Below are 22,011 nucleotides of genomic sequence, written 5' to 3'. Positions count from 1 at the left end.
ATCTTTGTCTCTCCCCCCGCGCCCCCCCGCTCCACTCCCCGCTGATGTTAACTGTCTGTATTATTATTTATTGTTATCAGGGGATTTGGTTTGATCAATGAAGTGTATATGCGTCTGACGGACATTCGGGGAGGAAATGCTTGGAGAATGAGTAACATGTCTGCAGTGGAGGGTGTGTGTGAGGGAGAGAGGGAGCATCGGTACTAGAAACATTGACTGATGAGTTCATTTTAAAATCCAAGGGCATATAGCTGGTAAATTAGCACATATTGCAAATATAGTCTGGAGCGAGAGGCAGCAGTGCTGCCACTGAGCGCAGGGGTGGGTGTGGAGGGGAAGGGGGGGTCGAGGAGAGGAGATTGTCAGCTCTAAAGTCATCACGGGCATGAGCCAGGCAGTCTGCCTGCCTCACTGCAGACGTGGGGCGTGCGATTTCCACGGGCGGCTGCGGCGTGGCGGAGGGGGGGAGCGGGGGGCACCCGGGAGAGCCAGCGCTGGATTTTATTGTTTTAAAATCCACAGCCAGCCGGAGGGATGCGAGGCGAAGGGCTGCAGCCCCTCCGCTGCTCCCTCTCCTTCCCCTTCAGCCCCCTGCACCCCCTTAGGAAGGCGGAGGGGGGAGCGGGAGCGGCTGCCCGGAGGGTCCCGGGGCTGGTACCCGGCGGGGATGCGGCGGGGCCGGGGATGCGGCGGGGATGCGCCGGCGGGTTTCTCCCGGGAGCTTAAGAGATTATTGGGGAGGGGTGACCGGCAGTGGTGTGTGTGAGTGTGTGTGAGTGTGCGGGGCTGGCGGCGGGGGGAGCCGGGTTCTTATTCTGTTAAAGATTTAAGTAGGCATGCAAGGAATCTCTAGGATAGTTGGCAAAGGGCGAGGGTGGGGAGGGGGGGGAAGGATCCAAAAGAGTCTGTAACCAGACACTGAAGCTTTCCAGGAGTGAGAGTGTGTGAGAGAGGAGACAGAGCGAGAGGAAGAGAGGGGGCAGTGTGGTCTAGTACATTTTCATCTGGTCGTTGATTTGAGCCTGATGCTTGCTGTCCCTCAACAGCCTCCCTTGCCTGGATTTTTTCTTTCCCCCTCTCCTCTCCTTTCCCTTCTACTTCTTCGAAGCCTAGGGGAGCCAGGAAAGATTAAATGTGCTTTCGAAAAGGCAGCCACTTCATGCAGCTATGTCTGCTTCCCCCCCACACCCCCCAGCCACCCCCCCACTCCCCCTTTTTGAAATAAAAAAAAAAAAAAGAGAGGGGGAGACAGAGAGGGGGAGAAGGAAGGAGGAGGAAGAGGAGGACTGTAGTTTAATGATGTCGGGACTGGCTGATCCAGAAGGAGAAAAAAAAAAAAAAAGGAGAAAAAAAAAAAGAAAATATTTGAGCTCCTGGACGAGGAAGGACTTTGGTGAATGGGCTCAGACTCCTGAGGTGAGAAAAGGACGGAGTGAATGATGATGATGATGATGGTTCCGTAATGGTGCCTGTTACCGCTGCCCCCGGCCGGGCGGCGGCGGGGCCGGGGCCGGGGGGGACCTGCCTTCGGCAGCGCCGGATATTTTGCATTTTTAACCTCGGGCCCTCCGGTACGTTTCGGCTTCTCCCCGCTTATGCCGCTGGGCCTAAAGCGGTTCCAGAGCTGGGTGGAGGGTGCGGATCCGTATTATTTATTTGGGCGGGGGGGGGGTGGGGGTGGGGGGGAAAAGAGGGAGGAAAGGGAGGGAGGGAGGGAAGGAGAGAAGAGCGGAGGGAAGGAGGTGGCAAGCTGGGGACGAAATCCTGCTCTGGGTTATGGCCGGCGTAAATTTCCATTGGCTGGGGGTGCACAAGGTGCTCGGAGAGAGGAGTCGGTGCAGGATGGAGTCCCTTTGTGTGTGTGTGTGTGTGTGTGTGTGTGGTGTGTGTGTGCGCGGGGCTCGCACCCTCCTCTCCCGGGCGAGCGGCTTTTTCTCCAGGTTTTCCTTTGAAGCCCCGGCCGGCGGCTGGCAGGGGAGGGCGGCCGGGGCTGCGGCGCTGCTGCCCGCGCCCTTCCTCCCTCCTCCTCCTCCTCCACCTCCTCCTCCTCCTCCTCCCCGCTGACAGTCTGGGGCTCGCTCCGGCACCGGGCTGGCCCCGGCTCCCGCAGCCCCCCAGCCCCGTCTCTTCATCATAATAATAATAACAACAGCAGCAGCGGCGGCAGCGGCATTGCTGGGGAGCGCGGAGGGCGGCAGGCGAGAGGAGCTGCGGAGGAATTCGGTTCCTTTTCCTTTCCTCCCCCCACCCTCCCACCCCCCCCCCCCCAACCTCCTTTTTTTTTTTTTTTTTTTTCCTCGCTTTTCCTTGATATACTCCCTATATTTTTTTTTATTTAAACAAAAAAAAAAAAAAAAAAAAAAAGAGAGAGAGAGATGTTTTAAAAATGCAAGCGGCTTGCCCAGCTGCACACACCCGCCCTCCCTCGGCCGCCTCCCTCCCTCCCCCGGCTGCGCACACACCGCACGCTCGCACCCGCTCGGGTGTCAAACCCCGCCGGGCACCCAGCCTGGTGCGGGCACTGCCCCGGCCCCCCCGGCTGCTCCCAGCGCCGCCGATCGGAGCCTCCCCCGCTTCCAAATGGTGAGTTTCTACCTGGTTTTGTGGCGACTCGGGGTTTTTCTCCATCCCCGGGGCTGGCGGAGGGGGCGGGGAGGCAGCGCCTTGCTGCTGCTGCTGCACGCTTTGTGCCAGGGGCCGGGAGCGAGCCTGCAGATTCCTGCTCTTATTTCTGCATTCCTTCTCGTTGAAACAATGAAAATAATTCCGTCACTGCCCCAAACTTCCTCTTCGTTATTTAAATGCGGAGACTTTTCGTGTATTTGTCGCAAGCGACCTTGTTGGGAACTGTAAGGAACCTGCCGCGCCATGTCATTTTTTTTTTTTTTTTTTGTATAAACGATTAAAAATGGAATGTATTCTCTCAACAGAGGGTCCTTAGAGAAGCTCTTTCCTTCCACCTGTGTGTCCTGTTTTGTAATCTTGAGCCATGAATTGAACTTGCCTGCTATTCTTTTCCTCTTTCTCCTTTTGATCTTTTTTTTTTTTTTTAATGATTATTATTTTTTGATCCCCGTTGGTTTTGGTATTTTTATTTTTTTTTAATTTTTTTTTTTTTTGCAAGGACTAGTTTGTTGCGCCCCTCTCAATCCCTGAGACCCTAACTTGTGATGTTTAGCTTTTAAATCCACGGGTTAGGCTCTTGGGAGCTGTGAGTTGTGCTTTGACGTCTTTATTTTATTTTATAAATATATCCTCTCTCTGTGTGTATATGTGTGAGCGCGGGTGTGTATATTTAGAGCCGTATACACACACATACAATAGTGTTTAGAGACCTTTTAAGGGAAAAATAAGCGTATTTCTCCTCCTTAGGCTCCACCGGCTGATGTAGGGCGGTGGTTATGGCCATTTTCTGTATCAAAATCAAATTAAAATTAGCGTTTGTACCACGGAGATTTTTTTTTTTTTAATTTTTTTTTTTAATGTGTGTGTGTGTATATTCACGAGATAATTTTCCAGCTGATCCAGATATGGGGGTGTATGTGTGTACACAGAGAGTGATTATTATATATGCGTGTGTAGATAAGATATACATGATATGGATGCATGTAAATACAGTTATTGAGGTGTGCGTGGAGATCCACGGATGGATGCTACGTATGTATTCATTTATATAGGTAAATAAAACTATAAATATAGATATTTACAGCTGCAGGAATATGAATATCACGCCTGTGGTAAAAGAGGGAGATTTTTTTGCTGCAGGCCACTGCACAGAGCATCTCGATTTTGATTTTTTTTTTTTTTTTTTTGCCTTTCCCCCCCTTATTGAGAGCAACACAGAGTACCCTGAGAGCGTAACAGTAACAGCTCGGTACATTGGTGCTTGACCTCAGCTGAAATCCCAGCATGCCTCATGCTTCCAAGTTTAAAACTGAACGATTAATCTTGGAAATGTGCTCTATGGACACACCAAAAAAAAAAAAAGAGAAAAAAAAGAAAGAAAAAAACCAAATATATATATATATAATTTTTAAAGAATAAAAAAAAAGGAGGGAAAAAAATAAAAAGCCAGGAGATGGGTTGGATTTTATAGGGTGGGAAAATAAACTGCAGAATAAAATGGTTGCATGTATTAATGGTTGGAAAGTAAAAAGAAATGCTGAAGTTTTCTTTGAGTCCTTTTCTAGAACTTCCAGCTCTGCTGCTTTTCCAGGCAATATGATATGTAAATGATGAATCAGAAATGTTCGAAATGTTTCCTGCTGCTGCTGTTTTCCTTTATTAGATTTTTTTATGTTGCTGTAAAATTAATTATGGTTGGAACTGTATTTCTTATCTCTGTTCTGCAAGGCAATTTATAATGAAGTTACTGTACCTTGTTATGGCACCGAATTACTGTTTGATATTTGAATGCAAATGCTTGAACTTAAAACGTGATGCACCAAAAATTAATTGACGGTGTAACATTTTAGTATTTAAGAGCTTTAGGATATGTTTGCTGGTTCCTGTTGTTGAACAGTTATTGAACTGGAAAAGGTTGCTTGTTTGATTTTGATTTTTTTTAAAATGAATTTTAGCTGCTTTTTCTTGCCGCTGTAATTTGACTGAACGTTTTACCTCCGCGAAAAAAAAAAAAATGCCAAGAAAGCCTTGTACTTCTGAATTTCTACATTATTCCAAACGTTCTTTAATTCCAAAGCGAGCCGCATTTTTTTTTTTCCTGTTACCTGCTTGGCGTTCTCAATTGGAACACGGAGCGCTGGAGCCCCGCACCTTTGTCCAGCCATTTCCACACCAGCACAAAGTAGTTTTTTTGGGGGTGCTTTTTACCCTTTTCCCAAGCTTTTAATCGCAATTTTTTTTCCCCCCTCCGCGAGAAGGGAAGGGGGGAGCGCTTTGTCTGCGAGCCCGGGACGGGTCCCCCGCGCATCTCCGCGCATCCCTCCGCATCCTCCGCTTCTCGGGGAGGGCGGGGGGTCCCCGCTTTGGGAGCCCCCCCCCCCATCGTCCCCGTTGTCCCCTCCCCGGGGGTCGCTATTGTGTCCGCGCTGCTTGCGCGGTGCGGGGCGGGGGTTGCGCGGGGCTGCGGCAAAACAATGGGCGGGGAGGGCTGGGTTGGGAAAAGGGGGAGGACGGAGCCCGCGCAGGCTCCGCGCCCCTGCGCGCAGCGTAATTGGGAGCCGGTTCAATCGCTCCCAGTCTAGACTGGCCCAGACACATCAATTAGAGGGGCTGGAGCTTTAAAGGGACAGAGCGGCCGCGGGCGCGGGGGGAGCGCGGCGAGCTGGCCCCAAAAGTGATCGGCGGGGATTGAAATAGCGGGGGGAGAGCGAATTCTGCGCTCCCCCGACCCTGTTTTTGCAGGGGGAAAGGCGAGGTTCTTGCGAGGAGAAAAGGAGGGAATAGCGGCTGGAATAGAACAAGTCGTCCCCCCCCCCACCCCCTTCCCTTCTTTTTCCTTCCCTTCCTTTTTCCTTGCCTTCCTTTTCCTTGCCTTCCCTGCCTTCCCACTCCATAATTCCATGCACAGGGCAGGCAGGTTCAGGGGGATTCTCAGCCACGTTCGTGCCCGGGAGCTGCAGAAATGTCAGCGCTGTTAAAACTCAGTTACATGATAAATATCCAGCCCGAATCGTTTCTTTTTGAGCAGATAGAACTCAGTCCAGAACGATTCCTGCAGCGTTTTTTACCTTCTGCAGACAAAAGGAGGGATATTGCGGCTGGCGTTTATTTTTGCCTTATTCCTATGGCTTCAAGGCTTTCTTCTCTTAGCGTTACAATCTTTTTCCAATAATAATTTCACCGGTTTCTATAATTTTATGTTTTCATTAGAATAAAACGAATCCGTGGACGAAAAGACATTTTTTTTTCTCTTACGAGGAAAATGGAAAAGAAAATAAATATCAGGCATTAATTTAATCAATAAATAGAATAAGTAAAGCTTAATAAGAATTAAAGATCTTCTTCAGCACTAAAATAAGAACCACCAGGCTGGAACAAGTTTCAATTCAAAATATATCTAATACGCTGCCATTATATTTAATATAACGCGTTGCTAAATGTTCTGTGCAATATGTGATGCAAATAATTTAGAAGGAGAAAGATGAGCAAATGAGGCGTGGGTTTTTGTTTTTTTTTAATGTAGTTCTTTTTTAAGAAAAAAAAATAACGTAGATTTTGCAAAACTCTGGTGTCTGGGAATTTTGTCTGAGCAGCAACTGTAGCTTTGAGCTCGGTGACTTTGACCTCGTTGTGGCTGAGTTGGAACTTGCTCTCCCAAGTTGAAAGGCGCAGGGTTTGGTGGCAGGAAAAGGTAAAAAAAAAAAAGGTCCAAGGCATTCTGCAGTTTTCCATTGTTGCTCTTTTATTTCCAGGGGTTTAACAGGACCTAAAGTTGCAGAGTGCTGCAGCTGAAAAAAAAAAAAAAAAAGGAGAATACTTTTACTGCCTTTCTTCCCTGAATCATTTCCAAGGTACTTAAGGATTTATTGGGCCAGATAGCAAATTGCAGTTGAGATGCTGTGTAGTGGCTAGTGCTGATTAGATGATTGATTAATTCCTGATCGATTTCTAATTCCGAACTTAAATCACATTATAAATGCTCGATATTAAAATGCACTTTATGCCGAAATCTGATTGCAAGCTCTTCACAAAGTCGGTCAAAATGCCAGTTGGAAATACCATAATATTCCTATTTTTTGTTGGATTTGTTAACCCTTTAATTCCTCTGTAAGGAGGTGCTTGGCCATACCTCAGTGCTTTAGAGCGGTGAAATGCTTATTCATAGCAGGCTTGTGCACAGTCCCTGGAATAACAGGAGACACTGTAATTCCCAGAGCATTAACTCCACGTTAATCTGCACCTCTGACCATTAAAAACCATTCTGATGATTTTTTTTTTTCCCCCTTTTTCCACCTACATTTTGTTCACTTCTCCGTGAGCAAAGAGGGGGGGAAGGCAGGCAGGGTTGAGGAGTTCAAGGCGTGGGTTTCCCAAAGGTACAATTCCAGTTCTGCACGAGGCTGGAGCTCGGGAGAGGAGCCTCGGTGCCAACTGTGCCGCATTCCTGCTGCCCTGCCTTTTTCCCAGGGCTCCCAAGGAAAGAGCATCCCAGTTCTTCCTCACTCTTGGGAACACACACATTGTTTCAATAATCCAGGCAATAAATGCTAATTAGTAATACTTAAGGACCCTACCAGTCAGAGTAATTATCATAATTTACCTCTTCCTCGGTAAAAAACCTTCCTTGCTGATTTTAAATTTTTTTTTCCAAATGGTATTTTCTCCCCTTTTTCCCCTCTGGAAAGCATTCCTGATTGGATTAGTAATAAATATATTGGTCCACCGTAGCTTTGAGACACACTTTGTATATGGCACAGGGAGCTGGAGCTGAACATGTGTAAAGATTTTCCCACACGTAAAAATTTCTTTAAAACCTGATAGTTTTTCCTTGGCCTCCCCTCTCCGCTCTCCCCTCCTTCCCCAGCACCACCAAAAACCACTTGCAGAGGGAGAACAAAGGAAATCAGGAACTCTAAAGGCATCATTAAGTATGAAGAGCAACAGCAAGACAGAGTGTGATATGACAACATATTTTATGGCACAAAAGTAGAGATAATTAAATAATTCAGTGGTATTCTTAGCTAATTAGCACAAAGATCTTTCAGAAGCCATCAAGAAAATGGATCTCATCAAACCTAATAATATGCTGGGTTTCCCAAAGATCCTGTTTTTCCAGCGTTGCTGCTGCTTCCCCACCTGATACAGTGACACCAAAGGTTGCAAAGAGTTGCACAATTTAATTGGGCTCTTCCTTAAGATGATATTTTCCGTGCAAGGGGATCAGGTGTTCCGAGGAAAGGAATAGGCATAGCTGGAGTTTTCAGGATTAGTCAATAGCAGAGGAAAAGATCGCAGCTTCAGAAAAGCCAGATCTGTTACGAGTGATCCATTTAAAAGATTAAATTATCAGCCAGGAGCCCCTCTCGGGTTGGTTGGGATGGGGCTGACTCCTTGGGATTTGGAGCTGCTGGATGAGTGCTGGAGTCCAAGATCTTTTTATAGAGTTAATTGGGGTCCTTGATTGGCTGATTTCAGCTTTTTTGGGGACGTTGAGAAATGTGTGGCCAAGTGCAGAGGAGGTTTGGGACCTCTGGTTTAACCTGGGCTCTCATGCCAAGGCCAAAGATTTGTCCCATTTGCCACTGGACCAAACTGGGAAGAGCTCCATCCTCATCCGTGGAGTTGTTTTAGGTCTTCAGCAGGATGACTACAGCTCTCATGCCATGCAGATGTTTTTTTCCTTTGGATTAATGAGGGTTTTTTTACCTGGAATCAGTGACTGCTGATGTTCCTGAGCTCAATCCAGGCTGGCAACCCACAGATCCTATCCATGGACAAGGACCTGCAGGGCATTGATCCCGCTCCTGGAAAACTCAGCGAGGCACGTTCTCGGTAATTAGATGCATCAAATATTGCTCAGAATATCTCGTTGTATTATTCAGAATATCTCATTATGCTCCTTTGATCTGAATGCATCCCCAAGTTCACGAGAGGCATTTGCAAACCCTCATGCATTGCCTCTGTGTTGGATATATTTGGGGTTCCTTTTTCCTCTGCCAAACAAAGGAATGCCTGAAAATTTGACTTTGCCAGCCAGTTAAAAATCTCCTGCTTTAAGTGATGGGAGGGGATGTGCATCAGTCTTGGATTCAGCAATAATTCTTTTTTTCACCCTGGGCCCCCACTGAACTTTGTGTTAGAGCTGTGGTGCTCCACGGATACCCAGACAAGTGATGCAGTGGGGTAAGATCTTACAGTTTGTGATTATTTCTTATGCATGGAAGGGAAAGACCTCCAGGCTCCCCCTGAAATTGTCCCTAGAAGATGGAAACAGATTTTTCCCTGACAAAAAGAGGTGGAGACTCCTTTATACAAGGTAGGAGGGGAAAAGGCACCTAGAAGTGCTTTGCCCAAGGAAGCAAAGCACATCCTGATGTTTCTGTCTCCTGGTTTACAGGGCTGCTGTTTTTAAGCACCAATTCTTCCTCTCTGGAACTTTCCTGGTTGGGAAGGAGGTTCTGGCATGCCAGGAGACCCTCTGGTGTACCCCCACATGTAACAGTGAAATCCATGGTACTTCTGTGAGCAAGTCATGCATTTTTTTCTCTTCTGTTTTTCTGTTGTTCGCCCAATGCTCTGGCACTGGGTTTGAATATGTGAGGGCATTACAACCAATTAAAAAAAAAAAATATATAATTTCCAAGATGAAAGAGGAATCTCTGCTTTCCGTGGTGAGCGTGCTGCAATTGTTTTTATTTAACAGCTCTTCCCACACTGCAGTCAATGAATCCCTAATCTCCTGGACTGAAATGTCTGACACTTCTAGAATCATTTATTTGCTGCCTCGACTCGCAGAGCTCCACCTACAGCAGTGTCTCGGCAGTGGGCTGGTGGTGTATTTGATATAAATGTCTGCTCTTTAGGGGGGTGGGAGGGATGGAAGGATGAACACGGGCTCTGCTGTGCAATGTGTGCCTCTCACGCCACCCTTTAAGCGAGGGCTATCTCCAGCAGCAGCTGCTGAAGGATCTGAGGGATGAGGAGTGGATGAGTCTGGCTGAGTTTATTCCTTGCTGCTGAGTAAACCGAGTTTATTCCATGGCTGCTCCTGCCAAACACCAACGCTGCCCAAGCCCTGGTGCTCTTTGCTGCTGCATCCCTCTGGAAGCTGGACAGAAGGGGTGGCCTGTGTGGCAAAGAGGAGGAGAAGCTCAGCTGCCAAGAGAAGTCTCCAAACTGCTCCCTCTGGCTACTCCAAGAAGCTGAACTTCCCCTGGAAGCTGTGGCTGGTGCTCTCAGACCATTACACACTTCTCACTTGACTGCCCTGCTGGGAGCTGCACTTTTAGGATGAATTATGCAAGAAATGCTGTGAAGCATCAGAAATGCTGAGGATTGAGAAGAGTCCTCCCAGGGTATGAACTCATTTGTGGATAAAGCCTGACACTCACCTGGATTCCAACTCCTCCAGAAAAGGACATGAGGTGTGGAAAGGATCACAAATTAATCAGTGGACTTTGGTTTTGCTTTGGTGTGCTTGTATCATGTCTGAACATGCAAAGAACTTGGTTTTCCACAAGGAATCCAGTAAATGGCACCTCTGTAAATCAGTTACTTCAAGTGTGTTTGTCTCATTTGCTCACCCCTTTCTCCCCTTCCCACCAGGGCTTTACGAGCACCTCCTTCCCTGGATGGAGGGGTTGGGGCTGGGTTCTTCCTGGGGTTTGGATACCAGCTTGGGAAGAGGGTTGGTGGGCTTGTGGAGCACCTCACACACAACATTTGCCTTTCAACTGGATTGTGTTTTCACTCCACCGCTGTCTGCCTGTTGCATCTCACTGCTGAAGGCCCAACTAGGAGAAAAAAAACCCTGAAATCTGTATTTCTCTTTCCCCTGTTTCATGGATGATTCGGAAATAACAGTGCAGCTTTGGTGTAATTCCTGTTCTCCTTCATCTCCCTTTGCTCTTTTTCACATGGCCTGGCCTCCTGTGTGTAGTTTTGGGGGATAATGTGGATTTTGGAAGATGCTGCAGCAAAACTGGAGCAGAGGGGAAGCCCTGGTTTTGAATTAGTGGGGTCCAGCTTGCTGTCTTTGCATCAGCATCCAATTCCTTTGGGAATATATGAACAGAAGGCTTAAAAATAGTGATCAAAACCTGGTAAAAACACAACATTTTGGTTCAATTGCCTACAGTATTTAATAAGGAGCTGAAGTCCCCATATTCCTCAGGCAGCCAAATGCTCCTTTTCCTTACAATCATGGCACACAAGCTGGCATTGCAAAGGCAAATAAAGTTGCTCCTGTTTTCTTTCCCCACCCTTTATTTTAGGGTATTTTAGGAAGTATTTTCCCCAGATTCCAGCCCACCAAAGCACAACCTCTGTCTGTTGTATGGAGGACTCTGCTGGTGCGAATTCTCTGGAAGATGAGAGGCAAGAGGAGACTCCACAGCACAACCAAAGCTTCCAGCAGTTATTTCTCCTGAGGGATCTCTCCCACTCCAAACATGACACTGCAGTGGGACAGTGGGGGAGGTGTTTCCACATTTATCTTTTTGGCTGAGATATGAAACCCAAGGTCCCCTCTGTTGTTCAGGGACAGATGTCCAGGGAGAAGTTTTGTTCCTTTGGCACATGCTGTGTGAAACCTTCCCTTCTTTTTTTTTTTTTTTTTTCCCCCCACTTCTTATAAAAAAAAAAAAATCCCATTTTTTGGTTTCAATACCCCAAAAAGAGACAACAGTGCCTTTGGAGCTATCTCCTCATCTCAGAAATAAAAAAGACAAAATATTCTGGGAAGTGTTTGATCCTCTGCAGGTTGGAATGGCTGAGGCTGCTGGAAAACAACGCAGGGCTCAGTGTTCTAAAGCATATGGAGCAATATCTGAGTGTGTTGTGCACCTCATTATTCAGTAATGCAGCCCTTCTGCAGCAGCTTCCATCTGTGGAGCTCCAGCCACTTTCTGCAGAGGCCTGAATTAACTCTCACAAGTGCCTTTGTGAGGTGGGTATGGAAATGTTCCCGATCCTGATTCACTCAGGAAGAGAATCATGTCCCTCATTTTTGATATTTTTAAGCTCTGTGCCCTCCTTTCCTCGCTTTGCTTTTCCTGATAACACAGAGTAAGATTATTGATTTGCAACCCAGCTATGGGAAATATTTATCAAGCACAGTAGTGTGAAATATAACCTGATTTGATGGGTTCTTTTTGGGGATTTTTTAATCTATTTTTTCCTCCTGGACAGGGGAGGGGAGACTGGCTTTCCATGCTGAGGGTTTGCTTTGCAGAAGGCTGGGGATATGTTATTTCTGTGGGGTGGGGAAGTGCTGAGCACCTCTGAAAACCAACCTAAACCTAAAAGCACTGATTAGAAAGTTTGGCTTAAGCATTTTGCCTGAGATGGCAGGGCTGATAATTGGATTTCAGCTTGCTGAGACCCAGTCCATTACTGCAGCTATAAATCACCGTGCTGCAATCACTCCTCTAATGCACCCTCAGTTCTCAAATGTTTCCTTTACAGCCTTTTCCATCTGTGCCCGTGAAGACACCTCGAGTATAGGTAATGTAGCTATGGGGGGGGTAAAGCTGTGCCTTCAGCAGCTCTGAGTGCACTGAAAGTTGTTGACTCCCACCCTTAAAGCAGTGTTTGGACCTTTAGAGCTCAGTGTTCTGCATTTGGCAGCTTGCACAACTTTTAGTAAAGATTTTCCTGTGTTAACTCACATGAGTCTGAAGGAAAGTCACACAGAAAAATTGCACAGACGAATCTTGGCTGAATCAAGATTTAACTCCTTGAGATGCTCAGTTTGTTTTGACCTCAAGACTCAGAAGCTGCAAGAGTCCTGCTTTCTAATGGATTTATTTTTTTAAATAGATCATGATAAACCCCTCACTGACTCTGCACAAATTTTCCTCTATCCTTAAATTCTGCCCCACAGACAGCCAGGCCTCATTGTAGATAAGCACAACAGCAGTGAGGTGAGTCTGGAAGCCTCAGGATCAGGGAATTCCCTGGAATAAAGCACAGAGTTTGCCATGGGAAGCACTGGCTCATTTGGGATCCTTGCACTTCGCAGCTCCATCTCCACCACAGTGCAGTGACTGCCCAGTGACCTTCATCTACTTTTATATTTAATGTAAATCTCACCAGGAGGCCCAGCAAAGCCTGGCCCAGAGGGACTTGGAAATTGCAGCTGGAGGATTAACCAGGAGGGGTATTCCATGAGGGAATTCCTGATTTTGACAGCAGCCTGCCCCTATTTTTACATCACATGGGCCAGAATATCCTTTCACATCCTTTCCTTTTGGCTTTTCCCTGCTTGCTGCTAAAACAGAAGACAAAGGTAACAGCTCTCTGGTGATCCCCCCTCACAATTAGCAATACCTAAGCAATTAATCCCTGAAATCCTCAGCACTGGTGGTGCCTCCATGTTTCTTCTATAAACCCAAACATTATTACTACTAGAGGAGATGCAAAAATAGAGATGTTTAAAGGAATGAGCACTTAAACCTGCTCTTTTCTATTTTTTAATGAATCTGTTTCTGCATTTTGACTTTTCCCCTGTAACTGCTGCCTTCAGGGCCTTGCCTCCTTCCTAAGAGCTGGACTTTGGTGGATTCAAAACCCACACATGCACTGGAAGGAACTCTTTCCAAAGCTGACCCTAATGTCATTGTCAAAATTGCACCAGGCATCATTTTGACCCAGGGACAGTAAGATCAGATGTTAAAACACTGAACCAAGGGCTCAGCAGCAGGAGGTCTCGTTCCTGCTGGGATTAGTCCAGCCAGCCCTCCTAGACAATTTTTATCCATATCAAGAGGAAGTTTGGAACTGGATTTAATCTGTTTCCCAGAAGCTGCTGATGCTTTCGTGTAAAATGAAGAGTTTGCTGTCGAGACAGGAACAAATATTTGGAGCCATCACGGGCCTTTCTCTGATTTGTGTCCCAAAGAGAGGAACCAGTTTGGTATAGGATGGCCAGAATGGTTAATGCTGTCCTTCAAAACACACATCTCAAATTCCCTTCCTACCTAAGCACGGCCTCAGCCCCTGCCCCGTGCTTAGGAACACAAGAAAAGGAGAATTAGGCCACACCTGAGCACTCAGTGCTCCTCAAGTGACCCAGCTGAGTAAACCAAAGGGATTGCAACAAGCCTTTCATCTCCTAATGGGATCCCTTTGTGTTGATTTTAGCACTTTCTCCTCTTGGCTGAATTAGTGAATCCACCGCACTGACACGAACCTTCTATTGTTGTGCCACGTTATTCATGAATTATTCCAGTTTCAGGGTTATTTTTGCTTTGGCGTGGAGCCTTATCCTAAAATATTGGTCAAACAAAAGACAGGAGCATCGTTTTTTCCACTTCCTGTCTGTCTGTCTGGAGCTGTGGGTCCGAGCAGTTTCCAGCTCTGGGGATCCACCTGATAATTTATGAGGATGGGATGGTGTGAATCAAGAGCTTGGCATCCAGAGACTTACTTGCATGTGTTCTAGGCAAGCTCTAGTCCTGCTCCTCATAAATTATCATTACTGACCCACCCCTAGAGAATGTGGGAACACCAAAATCCGTGCCCTGGGTCTCTTTAAACTGCAGGCAAAATTTGGGCTTGATTTATCCTGCTGGCCTCTCTCAGGAGACTCAGCAAAGGGTGTCAAGAACTCGGTGTCATCTTTGATGAATCAAATCTTGTGACATTCAGATCTCCACTTAAAAAGAACAGAACACAGAGGTAACATCAGAACCATGTGATAAGGGAAAATCCCCTGCCCCCTCAGTTAAAAAAGGGATCAGGCCATCTAATATTGCACAAACTGACATCTCTTTTCTAAAAATAGCTGTCTGCACATTCAGTCAATGGGCTAATCCAATTGCCTGAACATTCTTGGGTGCTTTATCATTTAAATTGTAATAAATCACTGCGTCACGAGCTGGATGGAGCTGCATCGAGTTCTACTCCCACCAAGAACATGCGGGGACCAGATGAAATCAGTGTGACATGATGTCATTGAGCTGAAAATTCAATGCATGCCTTGTTTTGTCTTAAAAAGTTGGCTTGAAGGTCTCTTTAAAATTAGGGGGATTTTCCGACAATCGCTGCCCCTGTCACGTTTTGATTCAGTATTCCTTCCCTTCATTTATTTTATATAATGAGCACATGGGGCCTGCCTGTAAATCCATTGAATTCGACTGAAAAATTACTATTGATTCCAGACTTTGGACCTGTTTGATCGGGAATTTTGCAGTAAAACACGGAAGAACAACTATCATGCATATTTTAGGGCAGCTGAACTAACACACTAATGCTCCCATGAGTTCCTCAGAATATGCTTCCACAAACTAATACCCACCAATGTTCGGAAAAATTTCATCAGATTTAGTTTCCCCCGGTTTCTTTCTTAAGAAAAAGTAATGGGATAAACCAATTTTAACTCTCCTAAGCAGCCCATTGTTTCTCAGAGCAATATTCCCTTGGACCACCTTAATGAATTCCCTCCTCTCCTTGGTTTTATACACGTTTCAGATATTTATACAAGATGTATGAACATAAAAGGATTATTCATAACATTGTTGTTTCTGAAGCAGGGGACTAAAGCTAAACATAATCTGGTTCAATCCCCAGCTGATGTAAATCATTCCCGCTCTCCTGGAAGTTGCTGGATGCTGTGCTCCCAGTCAGGAATTGCTTTCTGCAGGGCTGGGAGGAGGGAGAGCACTGGGTAAAATTGGTGGAAACAAAATCAGGTCACCTGTGGATGGAAATTCATCCCAGAGTTTGGCTCTGCTGCTAGAGGGGAAGGTGTGATGAGGTTCTGGCTCTGCTCACAGGTAAAGGTGGGGTGGAACTGCAGCAGCACAGAAAGGAGCCTGACCCAGTTCCCTGGATAAGAACCCAGAGCCCTCACTCAGCTCCATCCCAGGAACTGCAAATGAGGTGTTTTAGCTACTTCGCACCCAGCTGCACGTCCTGCTCTCCACTGCTGTGGCACTTCAGCCCTGTCAGTTCTGCCAGATTTATTGCTGCAGTGTTTCAGTGACCGAAGTGAAGCCCCTCGGGTTGGTACACGCTGGTGATGGGCAGAGCTGGGCTGTAGGGATGGGCGATTTCACATCTGACTCGTCCCCAGTGTAGAAGTGATATAACAGGAGATCAAGTGAGGGGGTGACTTGATAAGAAAGATGATGAGGATGGAATGGGAAACTAAAGGAGAAGAATATGGGGAAGGGGGAAAATAAACCAGCAAGGGCTCTGTCTCCCGTTATCAACTCTGTAAAAGGGAAGGTGCTGGCCAGCATCAGCCGCTGTGAGCAGGCCACTGCCCTCACTGTCCCAGTGCAGGGACACTGCTCAGGCATTGGAGCGTCCCTGGGGATGGAAAAAGTCACTGCAGTGCAAGTCCAAAGGAGGGCAGATCTCACCTCCCTCGCCTGCAGCTGCCCAGCCCCGCAGGGTGCAGCCCTGCCTCCCCTTGGGCTGCTCAGCAAGCTGCACTGCACCTTAAACCGTGCTTTTTAAACCCAGATTAAGAAGTGGTAGTGCAGGCAACAGTGCTGGCATTTCTAGTGGGAGATGCCTCCCCTATCCCCCCTCCACTGGAAGCTGCAATGAGCAGCAGCTGCTGAAAATAGCCTTGGAGAGAAGCTCTGCTGCAGTCAGAGCACACGAGAAGAGCTCAATGTTCCACCCTTCTTTCCTCACATACTTTAGAGAAGTTAATTAAAGGAGGCTGAGATCTGAAAAGTGAGAAGCACCATTGCCAAAGCAGCTCCTCCGTGTTCCTTTTATTGCTCCTCTGACCTGAACACTAGCACAGACCTCATTCCTGCTCCTTACATGCCATATTTCCACAAATTTAATGGTTACAATGTGGGAAGCAGCGAGAGATTATCAGATGCTGCTCAGATAAGATGGATCTAACGGCTGAGTTGCAGTTTATAGGGTAAGTACAATTATTGTTAGCCCCCCTCCCTTTTGCAGGCGTAGGGAAATTGAATTATTTACCCCAAATTTCACATGAAGTCATTCAGAGAGTGAGGGAATTGGCCAAGGTAATAACATGTGCAGAGTTCCTGTGATAAAGAGAATATGGAATTTAGAGCAGTGCACCTTCTTTTCCCGCACCAGATGAGAGCTCATGGCTATCACCTTGTTGTGGAAGAGATTTCCAATCCCTCTCCCATCCTGTGAAGTCGCAGCCAGTTGTGATGTACTGAAGCAGCAGAGACAAAATCTTTAACAAATGGGGCCAGGAAGGAAACAGCTTTAATTCTTTGGCCAGAAAGCCTCTCTGATGAGCAGTGGTTTACATGACTACACACAGACAAGGACCCTCTGGGCTTTTTGTAAAGTCTTGTGGTCTTCATATTTGTAGGAGAAAAATGCCAAGAAATATCAAAGCTGTATCTTGTCTCACTTTGTTAGCACGATTCCCCAGCCTGCAGAGTGGATTCTTTTTACTGGACATGCAGGAACCTCTCTTTTCCCATCTGTTTCCAGTGAGGACCATCCAAGCTTGGCACAGAGACCCTCCAACAGCTTTCAGTAAGTCCTTCAGCCTCTGGCCTCGAAGCTGAAAGTCACCATGGCCCTTTCATGCTTAAATTCCTGGTAGGAAGTTTGGTTTTCATGCTTTACTATGGTTTTCCTCCCAACTTTGATCTTCACTCTTGGGAGCCTCATTTACACTCAGCTGCATCCGCATCTCTGGCCTTAATCTTTCATAACAGAGTGCCCTACTTATCAAAGTGTGACAGCTCTCCTAACCCCCACCCACTCCCCAATGGAGATGCAGGAGCCTCTCCAACTGTTAGGAAAACAGATGAGTTAAATTGGCTAAGCTGCTCCTTGCCATACTCCAAATATTTGGTCACCTCTGTCACTACAGCTTGAGGCCTTCAGTTCTTGATCAAGACTCCCCAAATCCAGAGCATCTGAAGGGTGTTTTTCAGAGAGTTTCCATGGATAACTGCTTCATTTTGGCTCGTCATTTTGCTGGACATTGCTTTATTCTCATTCCATAGAGGTATAGGATATCCTGAGTTGGGACGGACCCACAGGGATGATCAAACCAACTCCTGGCCCTGCATGGACACCCCAACAATCCCACAATGTCCAAACGCTCCTGGAGCTCCAGCAGCCTTAGGGCCGTGCCCATTCCCTGGGAACCCTGTTCAGTGCCCCAGCACCCTCTGGGGGAAGAACCTTTTCCAAATATCCAACCATCCAAATATTCAGCCATTCCCTTGGGTCCTGTCCCTGGTGACAGAGAGCAGAGATTTGAGGGCCACCTCAAAGACAGCCATGGTTATGTTGTCACCCTGCGTGTGTGGCAGCAGCTGTGTCAGCGTGAGTCAGCAGTGCCATCACTCTGTGGTGTCTGAGTAATAAACCTGCCCCTCAGCCATGCACAGCCTCGGGTGGAGGACAAAATCTCCTCCTGGGCCTGTGCTGCTGTGAAGAATCCCCCTGTAGGGAAAAGAGTGGTTAGAGATTTATGAGCAATGACTTTTTTTTTTTGGGGGGGGGGGGGAAGGAAAAATCGGAGGGAAATGTTTATTCTTTTATTGGAGAGAACAGAAGGCTGAAAGTGAAACTTGAAAATTGCATCAAAGGGAGAAGCAGAGCTGGGAGCACATTGTTCCCCACGTCCACTGGAGATGAGGCCCACCAGACAGCTCTGGGATTCTTCTCAAGGAAAAAAACTCTCTTGTGCCAACTCCATCTGACAGAGAGGGGATCTGCTGGGCTGCAGGGTATAATACATTTTGCCTGCATTTGCTGGCCTGCTGTGGGTTGGTGACAGGTTTTTTCTCCTCAGCTTCCTCCCCAGCAGTCCATTTAGAAGTGGCTCATATTTTGTTATTACCTCTGATGGTTTTCCAAACGACCATATCTAGGAGTTAACTTTCATTTATGATCCCCTCATAATGATAAAGTGGTTCTTTTAAGAGTCCTGTTGCTTGCCAAAAACCTATTATTGCAAAAGTCTGAAGCCATTTCTGAAATAATTTATTGGACAACTGCACTCGGAGCAAGAAGCTCTCATTTAATACCAGTATTTAAATACATTTTAATGTACCCATAACCAGAGGATCCAGATGCCATGGATATAAGCTTAGCATTATCTTTCTCTTCAAGAGAACCATTTTCCCCAGTCCTTAATAAATGTTCCATTCATCCCTGAAGCTGATTTCAGGAAGGACACTGGGAGAAGTTTGCTGAGCCAAGGGATCTCCACAAAGAGGAAGCAGCAGAAAAGGACAGACAGGTGCAAAGACATCAGAGCTTCTCCTGCCTGGGTCCAGAGCTTCCCAAAGGGAGCTGGCTGAGGTCTGGAAGCTGTGCTGCAGTATCAGCATCTATAAACCAGTGCTGGAGCTGGTTCACATCCACAGCAGAGGAGTGCAGGACCCTCAAACTCCATGGAAATCAAAGGAAGCTTTGCACCTTCCCAGAGACAGATCTCCCATGAGGTCCACCATGCAGGGTGGGTTTGGGCCCAGCTACAAAGCTCATTTATTATAGAAAGATGTGTTGTTATGTGTTATTTCACATTTATAAATCATCCTCTCTGCCTCAAACACCGAGTCATTCGCAAAGAGGAAAGCCTTGCTGAGTTATTTCCTTTCTGTGAGTCTCACAGATTAAGAATTAGTTGAGGTTTTTTGGTGTTTTTTTTTTAATTTTTGTTTTAAATCACATGAGTTGTGTGACTCACGAGGGCTGTAGGTGGTATTTGTTTTGGTGTCTGGAATCCCAGTCAAACTTGTCTTTGTCAGGAGATTGATACAACATTGGTTTTGGCCAGGAGCAGGGGAGGAGAAAGGACATCACTTAGCAGATACTTAAAATGTGGTCAGGCTCTGAAAAGTGACTCTTAGAAATGACATTGTGGTTTTCCATATTTATTTTCTCTCCACAGCTTCCAGGAACAATCTGCTGAGCTCACAAATCCAAAGGTGATTTGTTGAGCTGTCACCTCTCCGTGGAGGGGTTTGAAAACCCCGCTCTTTTCCAGGGGCCTCTTCCATCACCGCTGTTAATAAGGATTCCAGGACTGGAAACTGCCTGACACTCTGCTGATGGATGCACAGGGCTGAGTAAACTCCAGCTTTTGCTCTGCCACAGCTCCCTCGGCTTATCAGGGATAAGAAGGAGCCATAATTCAGCCTCAGCTTGAGTTAACACAGAGGTGCACGGAAGGAAGATTAAAAAGCAGGATGGTCTAGTGGGTTAAGACAGCTCTGAGGCCTTAATTCAAGTCCCAGATTTAAAATAATCATGGTGACTGTGCTCTACATTGCCTCACCCAGCTGTGGGATTGAGAAAAGCAGTTTACAATTAGTCAAATTTGTTAATATGTAGATAATTTCTTTTTTGGCCAAAGCAGGAAGAAGGACTGCCCGAGGTTTAAAGGAGCATTTCCCAAGGTTTAAAGGAGCACTTCCCAAATGGTTTTCATGGTTCTGCCATGGGACTTCCCATATGGCAAAAGACACCTTTGCTACATAATGGGGAAAAATAGAATTGCTGTTTGGTAGCTGGAGAAAGGCTGCAGTTTAATGTGTTGTTCTAATCTGATTTTTGGGAATGAGTCAGATAAAGCAGGACTCATTTTCTTCCTTTCTCACAAGGCACAAAGAGGAGAATGCAGAAAGGATAGAAAAGGGAAATAGAAAATGGAAAGAATAGAAATTGGGAATTAAAAAACCTCTAAATGCTGTTTTTTGCATTGGACAAAATCAGTTTTGGGGGTTACCAGATCATCAGGAGTGGCACCTTCACATATTATAAATGCAGCTGGTGACAAACTCGAGTGAGTATTCCTGTTGCCTCTCGAAAACTGAGTGGAAAAGAAGGAGTAAGCCAAATTTCAAATGAAGGGTTTGGAAACAGCTTGCAATAAAGGCAAGTTTGTAATCGCCCTGGTGACCACTTGCTTGGATGGAGACTGGAGGAGCAGCCAGATCATTCCTTCAGCCCCAAAATCCAGCTGTTGGCTTCCTGATACGTGTGCAGGAGCTCAGCTGGAACATGGAGATGACATTGATCCAGCTCCAAAACTTTGTGTAAGTGCACGAAATGCCACATTCCCTCCCAAAACACCCAGAGCTAATTAGTCCATGTGGAACGAAGCTGCTGCTGCTGCCACCAGACTGCTGCTGCTGCCAGAGCCAGCAGGGGTTCCTCTCCTCGGTGCCATGCAGACACAGTCAGGCAAAAATAAATCAGGGCAACTGAAACATCCTGGGCTTGCCATGGCAAAAAAGTCAATCACACAAGTGATGATATAGAGAAAAATCACTTCATTTCTTCCATGGAAAATATTCAAAGGCGGTCAAGGTGCCAAAAAATTAAGTCATTCTTTTATAACCCATTAGACTGGGTGCCTAGAGAGAAAAATGAGGGATGATCACTTCCTTTAGATACCTTAAAAATCAGGTAACTGACTTGCCCATGTAAAAACTTGCACAGGTTATGAATTTTTATTTCCAGAACATGTCATCTCTATGACTGACATGCTCAGAGTATAATTTTCCCGTGCAAAGGTGGAGTAATTTTGGTTAGGCAACATTTATTGCTTTGCATTCTTTTTTAATTGAATTAACTACATTTTAAATCAGCGTTTTCAGAGAAAGCTCATTGGGAAGAAATTTGGCCTAATGAGACCTGAAGCTGTGAGCCAGGAACCCAAAGTTCTGTTTCAAGTGCTGTTAAAGCCTGGTCCAAACTGAAGTGGGAGGAAAGAGTCCCATGGACTCTTCAGAGGGTCTGACTCAGGCAGCTTTTTCTCTGTGGCAGTTTCCTCATCTTTAAACTTGGCAAAAATGTCAATTTATGAGGAATGGAAGCCTAATGATTCACCCACACTGTGCAAGGATCACGGGGAGTTTTGCCTGAGGGGCTGCAGAGAAATTACAGGAGGTTTATTTTATCAACAGCTCTTCCACAAAACTGTAGGAGCGAAGTTTAATCTGCGAACCCAGGAGGTTAGGGAGAGAAGACATCCGTAAAAATGTCTGGAGGGAATGGAAGATGGTGAAACACGAATATTGTGAGGGCTCAGGTTACGGGGCTGAGGAAATTTGCTACAGGTTTAGCTCCTGGGGCTTGGGCAGGCAGAGTTTTTGTCTCAGCTGGGAATATTTTGTGTTGGTGAAGCCTTTTACACCGAGCACCTACAGCTTAAACTTTGCAATTTGGGTATTTTTGGTACACCCAAGGCTTGTGTGTGTGCTGATCCTATTTTATCGATTTTATGGGTACAAAGATGGCAATTTTAGCTCATCTCCACAAAGCCCAAGGTGAGCCAAGCCCCGATCCAGCCATCCTAGTGTTTAAATTTGATCCCAGGTTGGAGTTGGTGAACTGGTCCCGCTTCAGTCATTTTGCTTTCACCCTTTGGCTGAACGCCCCCAACTCTGTCCCTGTGAGACA

The 22,011-nt window shown here is 46.3% G+C and overlaps 1 protein-coding gene across 2 annotated transcripts in view; it reads left to right on the top strand.

Moving 5' to 3' along the window:
* The window catches only part of LOC138098406 (uncharacterized), a 167,649-nt gene extending 157,474 nt beyond the window's left edge, over window positions 1-10,175 (top strand). For both annotated transcript variants that reach the window (XM_068994959.1, XM_068994958.1), the window contains exon 15: window positions 8,342-10,175. The gene's annotated coding sequence lies outside the window, so the exon portion shown is untranslated. The remainder of the gene's footprint in view (window positions 1-8,341) is intronic.
* Window positions 10,176-22,011: the final 11,836 nt, after the last annotated feature.

Source organism: Aphelocoma coerulescens, chromosome 24 (genome assembly GCF_041296385.1).
Source record: "Aphelocoma coerulescens isolate FSJ_1873_10779 chromosome 24, UR_Acoe_1.0, whole genome shotgun sequence".
In the NCBI taxonomy this organism is placed as follows: domain Eukaryota; kingdom Metazoa; phylum Chordata; class Aves; order Passeriformes; family Corvidae; genus Aphelocoma; species Aphelocoma coerulescens.
Note: the sequence above shows the minus strand (reverse complement) of the source record. Positions and strands in the feature narration are given on the sequence as shown.